General features: G+C 42.4%; 2 long non-coding RNA genes across 3 annotated transcripts in view; one reads left to right on the top strand and one right to left on the bottom strand.

The window, feature by feature from the left end:
• The window catches only part of LOC137860292 (uncharacterized), a 291,949-nt gene extending 277,347 nt beyond the window's left edge, over positions 1–14,602 (bottom strand). For both annotated transcript variants that reach the window (XR_011098814.1, XR_011098815.1), the window contains exons 1-2: positions 14,488–14,602; positions 14,062–14,249 (exon numbers count right to left, since the gene is read on the bottom strand). This is a non-coding gene — a long non-coding RNA (uncharacterized lncRNA). The remainder of the gene's footprint in view (positions 1–14,061; positions 14,250–14,487) is intronic.
• On the top strand, positions 10,898–15,006 carry LOC137860293 (uncharacterized). Its single transcript, XR_011098817.1, has 2 exons — positions 10,898–11,177; positions 12,555–15,006. It is a non-coding gene; the product is annotated as an uncharacterized lncRNA (long non-coding RNA).
• Positions 15,007–18,672: the final 3,666 nt, after the last annotated feature.

Consider the following 18,672-nt stretch of genomic DNA (forward strand, 5'->3'; position numbering starts at 1 on the left):
CTCCCAGACCAGTCAATAGATGCTATTTTCTTACTTACTCCATACAATCGCTGCTCCGATAGACAACTGATTAAACCCCCCAAAAATGCTATATGATGGCTGACATTCTGCCCTTCATTCCTGCAGCAGCGCCTCTCCACTCCGAAGTTCTGGGCAGATCATCAGCCTTATCTTTGAGCTTCCTGCCTCATGTCACAACCCTACTGTTATTTAAACATACTTTTGTATTTAATTTAATTTCCTCGTTTTTGTTTAGCTTTGATAAAGAAAAGGAAATCTTTTCTAATCGGCTCAAAACAAGACCATTGACTCAAGACCAAGTTCAGTGAGCTATCAGGGGCAACAGGATACTAATGGCTAATGCAAAAGTCTGAGAAAGAGTCATGGGAACAAAAGCCACTGGAGGAAGAACAACTTGTTTTTTAAAACTGTAAAGAGGAAGTAGGATGCAGAGAAAAGTTCTGACTTGGAAAACCTTTGCAAGAGGGACTGTGACAGAATAAGCAAAGGGCCAGCATGACAAGCTGAGAGGGAGATCACAAAGGAAGGAATTGAGACTTTATATCTGTGTGTACATGTGTGTGCACATACATGTGTATATACACATATATATGGAAATGTTTGTATATGTACCTATCAACATATATAGATGTATCTACATATATATGTTTGTGTATATATAATAACTACATGTACCTATATATGTACCTATAAACAGTTTGTGTGGTTTTTTTTTTGGCCAAGAGAGGATACTGGGAAGGAAGACTGACGTACAATCACAGAACATTAAGGAATTTAAACCAAAGTTATTTCTGAAGCTGGGAAATGTCCACACATCAGCTCCCAAAAGATGTAATCAGACATTCCCAGAACAACAAGGCAATCACCTAGAGAGGTATCACTGAATGTTGACCAGACTAAATGTCAGTGTAGAATAAAAAGTTTTAACAAATGAAAAACTAGATGGATATCCAGAGTTCAAACCTTGCAAAGCAACACAAAAATCCTGGGTCCTGAGAACCAGCCATATGACAGAGCTTCATCCACACGTCTCATATCCTAGAACAGCTATTTCAGGCTAGCTAAGGACAGAAGTCCTTATATGAGTGAATGGTATGAAGAGTTAGTCCAAGCCATAAAAATGTTGTGCTAGCAGTTGAGAAGGTTAGAATACAAGAATTAAGTGAAGAAATGGTTCAAGGCCAACTTTCATATCAGAATTATCCAAGTCTTTTGCATTTACAGCTCCTTATCTACAGCATGACACTTTTTATCTAAGAATTCACATGAAAACCAAAACACAGCCCAAAACTTGTAGACATGACTCCAACCATCAGAATCCTTCCAAAGATCAGTGTCCGGCCCTTCAGCCAAGCTGCCTTCTCTCAGAGTTGTTAGTCCAACAGCTCAAATTTTTTTAAATCCTCCCAAGCATTTTGGCCTGATTTTCATATCTGCATCAATGCAAAATAATTGGGTCGGATCTATCCTCCAGCGTCCTCCACAGAAAATCCTCGGTGTACTCGTACTGCATCCCATCTGCTATTACAGAAACACTGTTGTGACGTCCAACTTTTAATACAGTACTAGTTATTTATTTACTAGCTCTACACACCCCAAAAATCTCTGGCTCTTTTCATGATTTGCTAAGACTGTCAAGGACGTTTTTTCTCCATCGTTACTAGTAGACATTAAGGGCCCTTGGTCATGCTCGGTAATGGCCGTCTCTTTGATCAGCACCCAGGTCAAATACCATGAGAAGAGCCTTCCAAGAAATGCTCAGCTGTTCTGTCTTCCATCATCCCAAACGTAGGCTCTGCCAGCAAAATGGCTAGGGATTTCACTACCTTTACTATATTAGGTTCTTTATAGACTTCAAGCTCATCTTTATTAAATCTTCTCTACATGCTTTGACCCACATTCTCCGAAAATCTATCTCAGTGCTTCGTTTAAGATATTTAGTTGTCATTCTTCCGTCTTAAAAAAGGTCCAACAAGTTGTATCTCTGCAGCTTGATCTCTCTCCTTATTTTGGACTGAAGAGTTACCTGCAGAAAATAATGTAACCTCATTCTGGCTTTTAGCAAGCCTTAGTTTCCTCTAAGGTAGGTGTTCAGAGCATTTAACATCAACATAATCTAGAGTATTTATTGACTCTTAGAGAGACTTCCCCAAGATGATCTTAAGCTAACAATTGGGTTTTATTTTCTTCAAATAAAAGCACTGTTTGGAGTTTGTTTTTTTTTTCTTTGCAGTACCTTCAGGTCTCCAGCTCTCTTTTGAGCTATATTTCCTCTGGTGATAGTTAACTAACCACCATGGCCAAAAAGCAAATGAAACCCATTTAAATTCACACCAATCTGAGAATTTGGCAACGAGCATATTAATCCCTACGCAGTCATATTAAAAGTATCAGGAACGATACACCTCGCTAGCTTAATCCTTCACCGAAGCCAAATAGAGCAGAATATATAACCTTTGCCATTTCAACCAGCTCACGGTTGCAGCCTCCTGTTATTTGTTTCAAGCTACGCAGATCCTTTTTCTGCTGAGAGTCGATTTATGAAAAATGCAAGGACTTTCTTAAAGCTCCATAAAAGCTCCATGTACAGCGCAAACATATATGCATACCCAGAAAGATACGCATATCTTGATCGCATTCCTGCCCTCTCTTGCGCAGCTCATGGATCAAGTCTCTCCCCTCTGTGAAAAATATGTCTCTTGACAAAGCAGATTGGACAAACTAGGCTGTGCAGAAAAGGAAAAATGCTGCAATATTTCTTCCATTCTGTTTTCTCCTTTTTTTTCAGACTTGGGCATATTCACTTGGAATTTTTTCAAGCTTCCAAAACCAAATCAGTTTCTAAAGTCTTTGAGTTCGTGTAGGCCCTCCTGTTTTCAATAATGCAGCAGGAACACTATCAGCCCCTGGTGCTTTATTGGTCCTGAGAATTGTAATTGTCTCTCAAAGCTCCTCAAAATGTGGTATTTCTACAAAACAGCTGAGCTGTCTGGATTACAGCCAGTATCTCTTTTTTTCCACCTCACTATTAAAGAGATCACAGTATTTTCTCTATCTTTTTATAGTTACACTATAATTTCCACTTTTGTCCTTAATCATGCTCACTCACTCCTCCACACATGGATATTCTTGTAAAATGCATTCATATTATTAATACTTTTCTTCTCTTCTGTCATCTCTACTGTGTTTTATTATCTGGTGCGTCATTTAACTCGTCCTTCAGCTTTATTGCAATCCTCAGCATAAGGTGGCTTCTCCTTCTAAACACAAATAATTGTCTCTGCAATAGCCCTCTTGGCTTCTACACCTAAACTTTCAGCTGCAAGTTTCCCCTCCATGCTTCTAAGAAACCTCCCATTCCCTAACAACAGGTTTCTATAACCTCTTAAACCTGCTCTCAGATCTGATCAGCAATACCTGGGTTTTCTGGATATGTCAAGTATTCTGTCTCGTCTCATGGGCTCGTGCATTTTATTGCAGAAAGTCACAGTAGGTAGGTAAATAAATACAGTGTCAGACTGACTGATTGCAGCTCCATTTGAGCTTACAAATTTTCTTCTAGTGCTCTCCGCAGCTATGTTAGGTATTGCAAAACTAACTCATCGCTGTAGTATTTAATGCCATGAAGTTTGGTGCCATCTTTTAGAAGATAAACCTTTATCCTCTTACGTTCCTCATAAAATGCAATTTTAATTCCAGTGTGTGCTTCTAATGCAAGTTCATTCAAATCATTATGATCAAAACCATGCATTCTCCTTTTATACTAAAAAGAAGAGATTTTCACTGATAGCTTCAAAAATAAGAACTTTTGAACACTATCACTTATCCAAAGGCTTTTCCCACTTCTTGCCTCTGAGTCTTTACAACCCAGTATGTTTCTGCAGGGAATTACACAGAGAGCTTTTGGAATGACATGATACTATGGAGGCCCAGTCCTTTGACTTAGTGTTCATTTCCCATATTATAAAAATAAGTAGGAGATACTCGCTCTTCAAATAAACAAGGCTGCGTATGAGACTTTCTTACTTGTTTCATATCATTTAGAGGTTTTCTGGCCACTTCAATTCAGAAGTTGTTCACTTCCAAATTCCAGTCCTCTCCCCCTGCGGGTCCTCTATCCATATTACCCCATTGCTTGGGGGCTGGTCTGTTTGAGGCTTTTTTTTCAGTATTTAACTGAGTTTTAACTGAGTCAGTATGTCTGACTTGGGAGACATTTCTGGCTTCATCACTCCTACCAACATTATCCTTGCAGTCATGGGAACACCCTTCAGAACATCAAGGAAGGAAACTCACAGATGCCTGGGTATGAGATCCGTCATTAATCTTTAAGGATTTTGATGCTGAGTGTTTATTAAAGCCAACTTAGAAATAGTCTGAAATGGAACATGCCTGATCCAAGATTCACAAAACTTTTGAATATGAAACAGTCTGAAGCAAGTAAGTGACAAGCTTGATCCAAAGATATTTTCACATCATTCTCCTTAGATGTCAGAAATCCAACAAGATTATTTTTTTTTCTCCACAAATAAAAAAAATCCCAGCTTTGCTCCAGTCTCCCAGAAGTAAGAGAGGGGGATGTTTCAGGCCACTTTACGCATAAATCTGGGTTTAGAAACAACATTACAATGAACAACTAGTGCATGCCTATACCATTGTGCTCAGCTGAATGGAAGCAGACCAGTTCATTTCAGTATCATAATAGATCCTTTAATGCTCATTGCTGAAGCAGTCACTTCTTTTTCAAATGACAAATTCCTACAGAGAAAGTCGTTCTATCCTGTCGCTGAGAAGTTTGAAATGTTAATTTTCAATCTCTCCGTTTTCTTAGTTTGATCATGTTTTGACTGATGAAAAACATAAAATCTTACAGTTGTTTTCATTTTCTCTACAGGATTTCTTTGCTGTCCTGGTGCTTCGACTAAGACAGCTTCTGTGAGCCTCACGTGGAAAGAGGCACCATGTGCTTACACACACAGGGAGTCCAAGCTGCTCCAGATACCATGCTTAAGATTCCTCATTAAAACCAACTGAGCACAAAGTGATTTTTTTTTTTCCCTAATGCCTGAGATTATTTAAGTGGGAAAAGAGAAATATCTTTTTAAGATATTAAAAATGCTTTTGGTGTTATTTGCACCTGAGCATAGAGACTCAGATGAGTTTGAATCATTTCACTTTATACTCATTTGCACCTCCTAGTCCAAGGGAGTTGCATTTTAAGAAAGCAGCACTTACTGCAGGAGGAAATTGCAACCAAAACTCCAAACCACTTAAAACTTAAAGTTCTCTGATCCTGTTAGGGTGTGGAAAAGCTCAAGAATAAGGATTTTCTATTATGTCTTTTACCCAAAAGAGACTTGGCTAGGTCCCTTGAATAATTCCATTCTTTTAATCAAGACATTGTTACAGAATTATCTAACCTATCTCCATTAAATTAAATTTAAAAAAAAAAAAAAAAGAAAGAAAAAAGAAATGGAAATGGATGCAATTTTTTCCTCTCTTGCGAAGAGGCAGCATGGGATATCACCAAAGCCAATGGTTAATTCGCAGTGATCTCATCGGCCTGAACTATGCTGACACTTTTCCTGCCAAGAGCAATTCTTTGCAAAGGGGCTTCCAGGACAGATAAGGGTAAAGAAGCCTACCGTGTAGTTGTTTTTTCAAAGCCTAACTGAACAAACACATGGATATTGAGCAACTCCTGCAGACCAGCTCAATGCACGAGGCAGCCAGAGAGAGATCACTTCAGAATTAACGCCTTTAGCTTGTGTACCAAGCAGATGCAACAAACTCAAATTTTCTCCTTTGTTGTGGATTTTTTTCCCAAACAAATTCATTTCTTTGTAACTGGAAGAGTGCTGCTATGAACAGGCTGGAGCAAGATAGGCCATGATGAAATAATTATGAAGTTTACAGTTTGGTACAATCTTTCCTATATATTTTTAAGAGCACCCAAGCAAGATTGTATAATGAAAAATTGACTTATAAAAGTGTCATTCAACTGCTCTGTGCTCACAGTTCTGATCAGCGTTAAGCCCTTGACAAAGACAGAACTCAGACACCGTAGACACTTTGTGCCCACAGCCAGTAGTTTTCTTTAATACCTCTTTTGTTTATAAAAGTAGAGGCAGGGACAAAAGCGAAGGCTCTGAGCAAAGTTGCAGTAATTCCTTGAAAATGGGAGTATTTTTCTTCTAGAAAGCTCCTAAACCTCTTTTTCATATAGAATTGGAGGGTCAATTAAAAATTTAACGGGACTTTATACAGCTGTTACAAAAACCTATAAAGTTTCACTATCTGCCTAGATTTGGGGGATTCTGTGACACTTTTTGCTCTGTTCAAGGTTTCATCCGCAAGCTTGCTAAGGATGGCTTTGTTCTTCCCAAAGCCCCCTCCTTGTTAAGCAAGCCAGTCTCCATTTGCTTCTGCAAGCATCATTTTCCTATTAGAAATGATGTTTTTATTACTCTCCTATCATGCTGAGCAGTGGGGGATATTACTTCTCCAACAGCTGGAGTGCAAGGCCTCTTACCCTGTGGGGATTTGGCAGTTACCAGTCGCAAACTAAGTGGAGCAGTGAGCAAGCTCTGCAAAGAGGATGTCTTTACTGTCGGCTAATAGCACACAGATCACCCCATTCCTGCAGAACTCAAACCAGGCCACTATTTTGCTTTTTAAGAGACAATAGGTCTCTTTCTCCCCTCCTCCAAAATAAGCCAGGCACAATAGCTCCAAAATGAAAACCTTTTGTGTGCGCATATTATTTGATTTCAAGCTGCCTAGAGTATAATGATGATTTTTTTTTTCAGCTCCTTGTGGCAGCTGCCAGCTTTTCTGACAGCCTGTGCAAGGAGATGGGAGGACTGAATAGCTTTGTGTGTGCTATTTGCTATGATTTGGAAAAAAAAGAAGAAAAAAAAAAACTTTCAAAAGACTGTTTAAGAAATTGCTGCCAGCCCTCCTGGTAACCCTACTGCATTTTCCTTATGGAAGGAAGTTCAGTAGGGAGAGCCACCACTCTCAGCTTCAGAGAACACTAACCTATTCTGTGCTGCGACAGAAACTTGCAAAGCCTGGGGGAAGCTCTGGAGATAGAATGAGGAAAAAAAAACACACAGCCTCTCAGAAACGACAGAAGGACTCTGCTCAAAGTCCTGTGAAAACATTAGTATTGAGAAAAGATTAAAACTCATAAAGCTCATTTATTTTCCTCTCATCCTTTTTCCTACCTCAGTCCTTTTATAAGAGAGAAGCTCCTGGACCTCACCTTTCATACAGCCCCTGTGTGTGGTTACCACCAAATGTGAGTGATCACTGGGACTTCCTCAGAGGTCTGGCCATTTAAGAAGCTCTGCAGGGTTTTACTTCTTATTTCTTTTTTGTGGGGAAAGCTCTTTTGATGTCTTATACATAAGTACTAGCTAGGAAGGAAATTAAATATAGGAGTTTTATGTTGCTATTGTTTACTTTTGCTTAAGCTTTTTTAAAGTTGTACCATATATTTACGAAAACTTTTCAAATAAATTAAGCTTTGCTGTAGGTTGCCCTGGTAAAAGCGTAGTGAACAACAGCTGCAGAACTACTAGATAACTATGTTCAGATAGGCCACCACGGGAATGAATCCCTGGGCTTGCAGGATCGAAGACTACGCCTGAGACTTAATATGGTTTCCCTTTCTTCTCACGGGATGAGCTCTGTGTTGTGTTTGTGACACTTGAGGGTTGTGAGCTTGTGAAAAAACAATCTCAAATCTTGCTAGACCGATACATCTCACCATAAAACTTTATGTTTCCTTAATGCTTTTGGACCTGTGGCTAGTTTCTGTCTCATCGGGAAGGTTGGACGTCCAGCCCAGGGGAGGTCCTGTAACTGCAGACACCTTTTCTTTCTAGTTAAAAGACGGATAGTTCTCTGTATCTTGCACTATTGAAGAGGTCTGTGGTTTCCTCGCTTGTCCTGCTCTGGCAAACTCTTTGCATTCATGTAGGCACACAGCTTCTTTCCTTGTTAGCTAACATACCTGTGGCAAATTCTAGTGCAGGGATTTCTCCAGGCACAGCGTGTCCCGCTAACTTTCCGAAGCTCTAAGTCACCTCGGTAGTGCAACTCCTTGGACAAAACCACCTCTCAGGCTTGGCAAAGCAGACCCTAGTCTCTCTGCAGATGATGAAACTAAAGCCCAGAAAGCTGCAGACAGGATCTGAAGAGATGACAGTAGTATGCTTTGAGGTACACGGCCCAAACTTTCAGGAACTCAGGTATCTGTACAAATAGCTTTGAAAATCCATGCTGCAGCTGTCAGAAGTATTGAATATTTTGGGGTAGAGATCTGAGAGCTGTGGCATCTTTTAGTCAGCAAAAATGACCATGTTCTCAATGATAGGATGTCACAGAGGCCTGCAATGCAGTATCTCAGCCTCTTGGAGCCAGCTGGAAGATTTCACCTTTAAACTCGTACATGCTGGCCCTTGCTCCTAGGAAAGCCATTCATCGTGGCACTTCATCCCCAGGCAGAACAGAGTAGGGACTTCACTGGTTTCACTTTTCTGCCATGTCATAAGAGTTGGACAGGATGGATTTTGGATTCTGGCACACAAATCCTTTACCAAAGATCAGACATCTGCCTTTCAAACAGATTGCTGGCCGCTGAATCCAAGGGCTGCGTCTGAACTGTATTTACAAGGACTGAATTAAAGGCGTTGAATACCTGTGAATAAACTGCCTTAGTGAGCTATAAAAATAAAATAAAATATAAAAAATAAAAATAAACTTTCCAGAGAAACTGAGGCCATACCTACACCATGAAAGAGGGTTCTGTATTCAGCTTTAACATGTGGCTGACCCAGGCAGGTGATGGAGTACACCTCTAGAAAGCATCCGCCTACCTTTTTATGGCACTAGACTTCAGCTTTGCTCTCCCTAAGGCTCCAAAACCTACCACCTCAAGTTGGGCATATGTAAGCAAAGCAGAACTGGGGAAATTAATTCTGGGGAAAGGAAGAAGATCCTTTGCAAAGAGTTTTTGGTTCTAGCTTTGTCCTGCTTGGAGAGAAGAGAGAATCCAAAGGTAGGGTATTGCTCTGTCCCATCTTTCACAATGAGAACAGGATTTAAGAGTTTTCCAGCTCACAGCACTGGAGCTGAACGCTTTTAGCCTTGCTGAGTCCCCGGCTCCAGCAGCTTTTAGCTCAGGCCCTATCTCCAGCAAGAGTTCCCAGAGCTCTCAAGCTAGAGCTGCCGCTCCTCACGGCATGCTGTCACAGCCCAAGCCAGGGGCCTCCTGCCTCGTGATTGCTGATTTCAGTTCATTTCTCTGATTTACAGTTTCCTGATTTGCAGGTTGTTAAAATACTTGTAAAAAACATTGGTCTGGAAAATGTTCCTAAATAATTATGTTGATGACTAAAAATCAGCCTGAAAGGGCTTTAATTCATAGCAGCTTATACAATAAGGGAGATTTAGGGAGAGCTTTTATTCTCAACTCATATTTTTAATGTTTCATTCATGTTCATATCCTGTACTACAGACCCCAAAGTGAGTTTATATGGCTAAACTCTGATTCTATAGTCAGGAACTAGTTCGTTCTCTGGAAAACCTTTCTTAAGCAAATAAATTCTTCTATCTGAAGGTTAGTGTTGTGTTTATGTTCTGGAAACTTGTGGGGAATTAAGAGTCCTTTTCCTTTTGGAGGGGGATTGTGGGAATCGAAAGGTTACTGTAAAACAGGCTGCCTGAGCATCAGGGAGAAACTGAGGTCAAGAGCCTAGAGATCGTGGCTGTCCATGCAAGGGGATTTGTGCAGTCCATCCTGCAATGTCCTGGCTTTGCAAATGAGCAAAACACATCCCTGACTATTTTCCCTGTCACTTTTGGTACTGAGAGGAGAGAGATCTGTTGTCATTAGCCCAGGCTAATGTTTGGGCCTGCAATAGTGTCATCCTAAGTCTCAAGTTTCTTATTTAACCAGTCCCAGCTGTGTCAAATCTGGCCTGCAACAGAACTGGAAGCTGGAATTAACCATTGAACCTCCCAAACGATATGACTGATTGACTCTATTGTAAGGTCTCATTAGGAACATTTTGACATGTCTTCTGCTGGAAAATGTCTTAGTTAAAACTCCACAGAAATGTGTCTATTGCTTAATGCCAAGACAACTCAGAATATCTTAAAGGAGGCCTGGCCGGGGTGGAAGATGGGCTTTACCACAGCCCAAGGGAATAAGTTTAGTCTATTGTGAGCTGTTTCTGGTTTTGTAATGACTCTCAGCAGGGAAAATGCTTGAGATTCCCAGTTTTCAGGGAATGAGAGAAACATTCTCCATTCAGCTCTGTTTGCAAGTCTCATGTTATTTAAAGGCCTCAGCTTGCAGCATGAGAAGTTAACACAAATATCTGGCTACATTCAAACGAGCTTTTTTAAGTGGGGTGGAGCAGTTTCTGCATTAGTGCAATGGAGAATGACCAGAGTTTGTGTGTCACAATGTAATGGAGGTATCAGAGGTATCCTCATGCAGGTCAAGGCGTGGGTGTTCATGTGCCTCCTTGTGCATATGAGCCGTGTGACAGGCACTGCCCTGGTGTCAGAGGCTCAGGTGAGATGTTACTTGCGCACAAAGAAACAGGACTTCTGGAGGTCTTGCTAACACAGCTTTCCTACAAGTTTGGATCTTGATAATAGCCTAATGTATTAACAGGAACTTTTTTTAAATAAAAAAAAAAAAAAAAAAGACCCTGTTTGATTAGTGCAGGTGTTTGCTTGGTCTGCCAAGAGGTCAGCATGAGGGATTGTAGCTGTTTTCAGCTGAAACTAATTACCTTGAAGAGTGAAGTAACTAGAGCTAGAAAAACACTGTCTCCTAGTACATTAGAAAGTCAGATGTGCCCAACATTTGCATTTGTAAGGACAGATCTATATAAGATGACCTACCACCTGCCATGACTTGCTAGACTTCTCTTTGTAGAACGGTGCATCATCCATGTCCTGCTGTCAGAAAACATTTGTCAGCCAACATTTGCTTTGTTTCATCCTTACTTTTACTTCTCATCACACCACCTTGTGCACAACAAGGACATCCTAACATACTATGCTAGCTTCTTGAAGGCTGCTGCAATAAGATGCTCCTGTAATGTGAACTTCAACAGGAAGGTAGTCTGTAGGTAAGATATTCCTGAGATGTGTCTGTCACAGCCCTTCTGAAGCTGCAAATCAATTTTATGGTACTGAGGCAGTTTATGGGGTCAATTCTGCTGCACAGTCGTCTGAGAATGAAAGTAAGGTCTGGGTTAACTGTAAGAGAGTCTACAACCTTCATTTATGCAGTGTGTGCAGAGCCATGTAGCAGCTTTCCTTGAGGGGAGAAGAGTTGAATGATTCAATCCGTTAAACTACATCTAAAGAGAGTAAGAAATTAAGGAGTTATAGCCTTCATATGCTTTAAGTGCTCTGTAACTAAGCAGAGCTGCAAGCAATCAGCTTGGAAAACAGTACCTTGAAGGAATGTCCTTTGGTGCTCTACTGAGGTTCTGAGGGGGGAAAAAAAGACTTCATCTACTACTGTAATTGATGAAGCAATGAAGAAACAATGTCTTGATCAAAAGATTTTATCAAATTTTGGAATGAAAGATACTTGAATGGTGGAAGATGACCTAGTTCTAGGAAGGAAGACGGTATGATGTTTTAAGAATTGCTATATCGTGGCTAAAAAGGTTATGATGGGCAGAATGGAAGAGCTTATTAGTAATCCAAGATTAATTTGGAAACTAGAGGCACCTATTTATGAGGGACAGACATGTAAGTTATGATACTTTTAGTGCAAGATCAACTGATCTACATGAACACAGTGCTAAAATCAGCAAGTTCCATCATTTCCTTCAGCAATTTCCATTGCTGGAAACAGTTGAATTTGTAGTCCTCTCCTTGTATGCAGGTGAGGATGAGACTATGGCATTAGTTGGTGTTGGATGAAGTGTGGATTTTACCACTGAAGTAGAGAAGTTTATGCTGCACTTTGCTCTACCAGAGCTTTTGCCACTTATATCCCTTAAGGGATCCTTCAAGGAATTAGCAAGCAGGATGCAACACAGACTGAGGTCGAGAGTTTTTAAAAGTCATTTCCACTTTGTTATTAGCATGTGTAAATATTGGATTTTATGATTTCCTCTTGATTTTTATGACTATTGCAGATTATTCAAAGAAAAACTGAAAATGTAATTTATTGCCTGAGTTAGTTTTGTTTTTTAAACCTGTAACATTTTAAAGCATCATGAAGAGTTCTGGTTCATAATCACAACAGGGAGAATGGGGAAAAAAGCAGTTCACAAGTCTAAACACCACCATAAATGGAGGTGTAGGAGTCCACTTGGGGCTGTAAGGTCAGTTACGGCGCTGAGAGCCCAGTGAAAATGTCCTGTAACTACTAACAGAAGTACCTCAAAAGTCTGCCAGCTTGGTTAAGGCTCCCTGCCCTCTTCAGGTGACCTTCTATAACTAGGCTGATGATGTCCTGATAACAGTTCTTCTTGATACACTTCCAGATGTTCCTGATACCTTGGATCTTGCAAGAAAACAGATGTGCTTGGAGTACTTGACAATCCTCGACAATCTCACTTTGAATGAGGGACCAGGAAATGGATAGCACAGAAATAAGAAACTTTTTTTTGGTTGCACTTGATCATTCTTGAATCTTGACACTGGGGACGAAGACTTGGGCAAGGTTCCAAACTGGCTCTTCCACTTGAAATCCATTCTTATGTCCCTATGTGCACATTAAGGTGAGCACTAAGCCTAGGTCTAGTGTTTCAGTTTTAAATCTCAATTCCCCTGCTCAGCTTTGGGGCCAAACTCTTGCAAGGGAATAGACATCCACAGCAGATCAGTGGCCTTCTTTCAGGATACCTGTTTCCACTAAATGTGTGAAGAAGCCAAAGATTAGACTAGACGTTCTGGCCAAGAGACCCACTAATTAAGCAGCAATGTAACCCCACCCCGACGAAGCATATTTCTTTTTGTTTAGCACTCTTCACAAAACATTGCCACTGTGACCTGAAGTTATTGCTCATGCCGTTTGGATTTTAGACAGCCATTTCTTCAGGTCACAGTCTAAGCCCAGCTTAGGTTCCTGGAGGAGTTGTTCAAAGGATGTCTAAGATGGGAAAAAGATGCGAAGGGTGGTTTGGTAAGAATCTGCACTGAAATGGAGCATTGGCAACTCCTAAATCTAAACCTGGGCTGTACCCATAGATGACTTAAACACATTTTTCATCTATCATGCCTCCCTTCCCCAAACAAAACTCTTCATTCTACTGATCTAGAGACAGCTGCATTTGACTCATCTAATGCTTGAGGACTGAAAATCCATCTTTTGTTAAAAAGGTTCTCCAGTACAGTGGGCTGCTAAACCTGCTTTTCATGGCTTCAGGAATCATCTCATCAATGAAATTATCAATTTCAATTATCAATTAAAGCTGTTTAGTACACAAATCATCATAATTTATGATAATTTTAATTTGAATAACTGGGAAACTTTTATTCAGTGTAGCAAGCAGCACCTGATAAAGTCAGTACATATTCTTGAAATTGTCAGCTGTACACATATTGAATGTAACTGTAATGCTGCTGGACCTCTGGGCTCCCTGAAAAGAAATGTGACTCCATAGGTACTCTTATAGCTTGGCTGCTGACCAGTTTAATATGAACTGAACACACCATCCACACACAGGGCTCCTAGGTGGACCATCAGAAACAGAGGTTGGTTCTGGGGCCTCTGAAAGGGAAAGCAGTGAGTTTTTGTGCTTTGAGGTTAGAGGTGAACAGCCAAGAACATTAGAAAATTATTCTTCTACTATCCTGCTGAAAACAGTGTCCTGCAGATCATGTGCAGGCTATGCTTATTGTGGCTTCATTTTTCTTTTCATTTTCGTTATTTCACCCACCAGACTTAGGCCAGTACCACTGCAGGAGGTGTTAGGGTGACAAACCATCTGAAGGAACTGAGCCACGTGAAGCAGAAAATAGAAAATGTAACTATTTGTGTTGGCATACCTGAGGAGCAGCGTGGAATAAGACCCCTGAAGCCTGTGTCACCAGCAGTGGTCATCACCTGGGGTCCTTAGATTTGGCAGTCAGGTGGTAGCAGTAATATCCCAAAGTTAGAAGTGCTTCTGCTGTGTCAAGCCACCCCTGTGATGGGAATTCTGTACAAATCATGGCAGTGCTCTCCACCAAATGTTCTGCAGGAATAAAAGGCAAAATAAATAGTAAGTGACTTAAGTGAGGCTACTGGCTTGCTTCAAATTATTCCAAATTAAGTCATTTTTGAACTTAAAACCTTTGGTTTAAAATAAACCAGAAAGCCATCAGGGAAGAAAAACCTGAGTGCCACAAAAACCGAGCTGTGAGTTCAAGGATATGATTCATTTTCCCCTTTCCTCTCCGTCCATTCGGGGGCCAGCAAAATCCATCTCTTACCCGGCCGTTCTTTACTCTGAAACTTGGAGTAATGGGAGGAACAGAGGAGTTAATGTGACAGCATGTTTGTAGAAGGCTCTGCCATGGGTGTCCTGTGAATTGTTCTTGATATTCCTCAGCTGGTATCCTGTTTCTCTGAGTACAGACAGGCGTGTTGTGGCCATACAGATCTTGTGCCTAAACAATATGCCTGTGTAGTATTAATGTGAGGCTTGGGCTAAATCATGTTTCTCTAGTTCTTTGAAGCCAGTATCTGTACGGCACCCCCCAACCACACAGACACACGAGCACACACACGCGGCTTCCAGGATATGGCATGAACAGCTGAAGAACCTGTGACTGCAATTTTTGTTGTTGATGCCCATTTTCGCCACGTCTGGCATGTGCTCTGAACTGACTGCTTCCAAGAACGTCACCCTTCTCAACGTGTGTGGACATTAATCTTCCAGAGAGGAATTTAAATGGCAGGGTGGACCCCTCGAGCTAATATAAGGGAGGTGATGCCCTGCCTGGTTTTAATTAGAGCTAGCTTTCTTAATGAGGTAATATTCTGTTGTGCTGGGTTATCTCCTGGAAGACAGGGCAGCAGGCAAGCTGTTGGGGAGGGACACTTGAAAAACATCACAGGCAAGCTGTTTAATGTTAGCGCTATCATTCATCACCCGGGCTCTTCGGAGAGTCTGACAGACGGAGCACGTCCTGTGGGGACTCCGTCAGCCTCTGGCGTGCTGCTTAATGCAATTTAGCCAGATGTATCAAAGCGGCAGGCGAGACCCTGCTATTTGGACAGCATTTATAGCATCCCGGGCAAATAGTCAGGAAATGTTCAATAATGTGCCTCGCACAAGTGCGGCAAGAAGCAGATTCTTAGAATGACAGGTTGCCAAGAGAAATCCTGGCAGTGCCTCATTCCAGCTTTCAGTCACATGCTGGTTTTGTTGTTATTGTTTGAGGGCTTTTTTTTTTTTTTTTTTTTTTTAAGGGCTTTCGCAGTCTCAGGTTTCCAAAGACCAGATTTAAGGTGACTTGAATAGGTCCATCTGGTTCCCGATCCAGGGGATGAAAGCGCCCGGCAGAACCCCTGGCCCACGCATGCACAGCGTGGAGCTGGGCACGGGGCCCGCTGGCAGCGCCGGGGTTTTCTCTGCACAGCTCTCCGTGTGCTAGGCTGACCCCTGCAGCAGCCCCAAAAGCTCTGTTCGTGGTGCAAAAGGGGTCGGTGTTGGCTGTGCAATCAGAGTGGAGAGGTCACTACAGATGGGGAGTTTTATGGAGACCCTGGTTACTCCCAAATTTTGCAGTCCAAATTTGTTGCAGTCCCTTTCCCCATGAGCTCATGGACACCACCAGATGTGGCTCTGGTTCTCCTCCTGGGCTCCAGGTGTGTGCCATCTCCCCATTGCTCTCAGGACAGCAGACAGCCTGGGGAAAACCTTGTTCTGCTCTTTCCTCTCTAGGTCCTGCTGCCCAGACCAGCTGCCACGGGAACCCTAGCCATGAGCCACGCAGGTGCTGAAAGCAGACAAGTTTTGCAGCACTGCTGTTTGGCGATTTACATCTCAAACCTCTTTGCCAGCGACGGGAGAAAAGAACAAGGTTACAACGCTGCCCTGCGGGCTGCTGGCAAAAAGACGTGCAGCCTCCAACAGACCTGGAAAGGGAAGGGCTGTGGTGTGTGTTCTTAACCTAAAGGACAAAGCCTCGTTAAATTCCCCCTTATTTTTATTTTTTGCTAAACCGAAGGTGGAATACTGAAGCAAAGCTCTCCCCAAAACCACCTTTCTCTGCTTGTCCCCGGAGGCAGCACCGCAGCGCGGGTGAGGGACAGACACACAGCCCAGGCACCTCCATCCATGCCGCAGTGCCTGCTTCACCTGCAAATCCAGCTTTGGCTCAGGGCTGGTGCACAGAGATGTAAAATCCAGCTGGGCCTTGCAGCCTTGGAAAGCTCTTTGATGATAATTCCAGCAACAGAAACGTAGCATATGCAGAGCCTTGGATCCTGTTGCTAATAAGTCTGCTTTTACACCACTCTGCTACACTTATTAACTTCCATTTACATATTTTTCCAATAATCTTTTTAACATGCGACTAGATGACCATAAATCCCGGAGGGTGAGGAGTGCAGGGTATGTTGGAAGAACAAGTGCTTGGGACTGGGTTTAACCCTTGGGGTACCGCTGGGATCCTGAGCAGCCTCGTCCTGTTACCCCAGCAGAGGCAGGTGGCAGGGACGGGCGAGTGCTCTGACGGGAACAGATTTTCTTCTCGTGGTGTCCCAAAACAAATACAAAATGCAGTGCCGCTGCCAAGTCCCAGGATGCAAATTAATGCAGAACGGGGCACTTGAAATGTTTTTGCTAACAAGTACATACCGTGGTTCTGCGGCGATGTTCAGCTGTTGATGAAATCCCATCTGTGGATTTCGCAACCAGGTAGGCTAAACCAAATGGCTCTCCACTCTTCGGGGAATGTGATGAGGCAAAGGAAATCTGGCGTGGCTTGCTAAGGCAGGACGGAATGGGGGCAGATGGTTAGAGCACGACAAGTGCCGTCTCCCACTGCAGAGCAAGGGCTTAGCAATATCCAGAGTCAGGGACTCCTATGCAGAAACAGGAGATTATCCTGGGGGCAAGGAGGACACTGAATCTGTAGTTGTCAGTTCTCTCTCTACTGCCTTTGGATTTCAGACTTCTTTCTGTGAGAAACAGTGACCACTAGGAAGACTGCTCAATACATATGTTTATACATACACACACGTATTTGCTTCAAATTACCCAGGAATAACAGTTTCCTCTATTGAGGCAGCTGCATAGATGACCGAACAATTTGTCTGTTCAAACATATTTCAGTCAACTTTCCCTGGCTGATTTGGCAAGAATTTTTCTTTCTACTACTGGATCTCCTCCAATAACAACTTAGACAGCCCTTTGACTCTAGGTCACGGATGTATGGCACGGGAGGAGTCCTTCCATTTGTCTCTCTAGAAGTAATGATGCAAAAACCAGAGGACTGTCATGGTACTGGCTGAGAAGGGGGGGTTGAATTGTTTGTGCCACCCACCTGCATGTCAGCTGGACCCACACGACAAAGCAGGATGCAGGACAGATCATCCCAAAGATCAGCTGTTAGACTGGCACTCAAGGGTTCAAATCCTCATAAATGTCCTGGATAAACTCTTAGTTTTGCTTCTGACTGCACGGAGGTAACTCCTCACCCCAAAAGGCTGCTGTGAGGGCCCTATCTTGTTATGGCTGGAGGGCTCTGGTTAGCGAGGAGCATTAAGGGAAAGGGATCTCTGTCCCAGGCAACCAAGCAAGATAGGAAATAAGATCCAAGATCTGAAATAAGATGCAAGATCTGAAACAAGATCCAAGATTTGAAACAAGATCCAAGATCTCCCAGCAGCTGCGAGGGCGAGCAGAAGGGGGTAGGTCTGACCATCAAGAAGCTGAGGTCCTCTCCACCTCTCCGTGTTACCTTTTTGTGACAACGCTGCTCAGACTGCAGCCAGAAAGCCATTTTACATGTGTAAATTTATCCTGCTCTCTTCAGCTTGGAATTACAACCATCTGCAAATGTTTCGCATGCCCCAGCATAGAAGCTAGAAGGAAATGTGGCCTTGATTAGTATCTGTTAATCAATTTCCATCTCAATTAAATGCTGTTGTGCCAAATACAGGGTGAGGCCACGCAGTTTGCGATGTACCAAACCTTATGTTGCTGCTCTGCGTGAGGAAACAAGACCCCGGTCTCCAAGTCCTAGCGACTTTCACAAGCAGTAAAATGGTATTTTTACAAGATCAGCACTTCGCTTTTCTGCAGCCATTTCCTTAATGACTTAGGGCAGATGACTTTGGGCAGTCTGCTGGGGCTCGGAGTTTGATAAGGACCCCTAATCTCAGGCATGCAGCTTAATCTCCAAAAGCTGCATTTCAGCACTGCCTAATCGCATCAGGCTCTTTTGCCCTTGCCAGTCCATTACCCTGCTGCGGGGTTCTAAGATCTCGGTGGCGTAATGACATCTTCAGACCCGTCTTTGCTGCATTTCCAAACTCCCCCTGCAATCCCAGAAGGCTCAGAGCCTATAATATTATTTTAATTGCCAGTTCACTGCTTTAGGAGCACCTTCTTTCTTAACTTCTACCCTGCTTGTCGTGATGAGATCTCTTGCAGATGCAGTTAA

Source organism: Anas acuta, chromosome 8 (assembly GCF_963932015.1).
Source record: "Anas acuta chromosome 8, bAnaAcu1.1, whole genome shotgun sequence".
In the NCBI taxonomy this organism is placed as follows: Eukaryota; Metazoa; Chordata; class Aves; order Anseriformes; family Anatidae; genus Anas; species Anas acuta.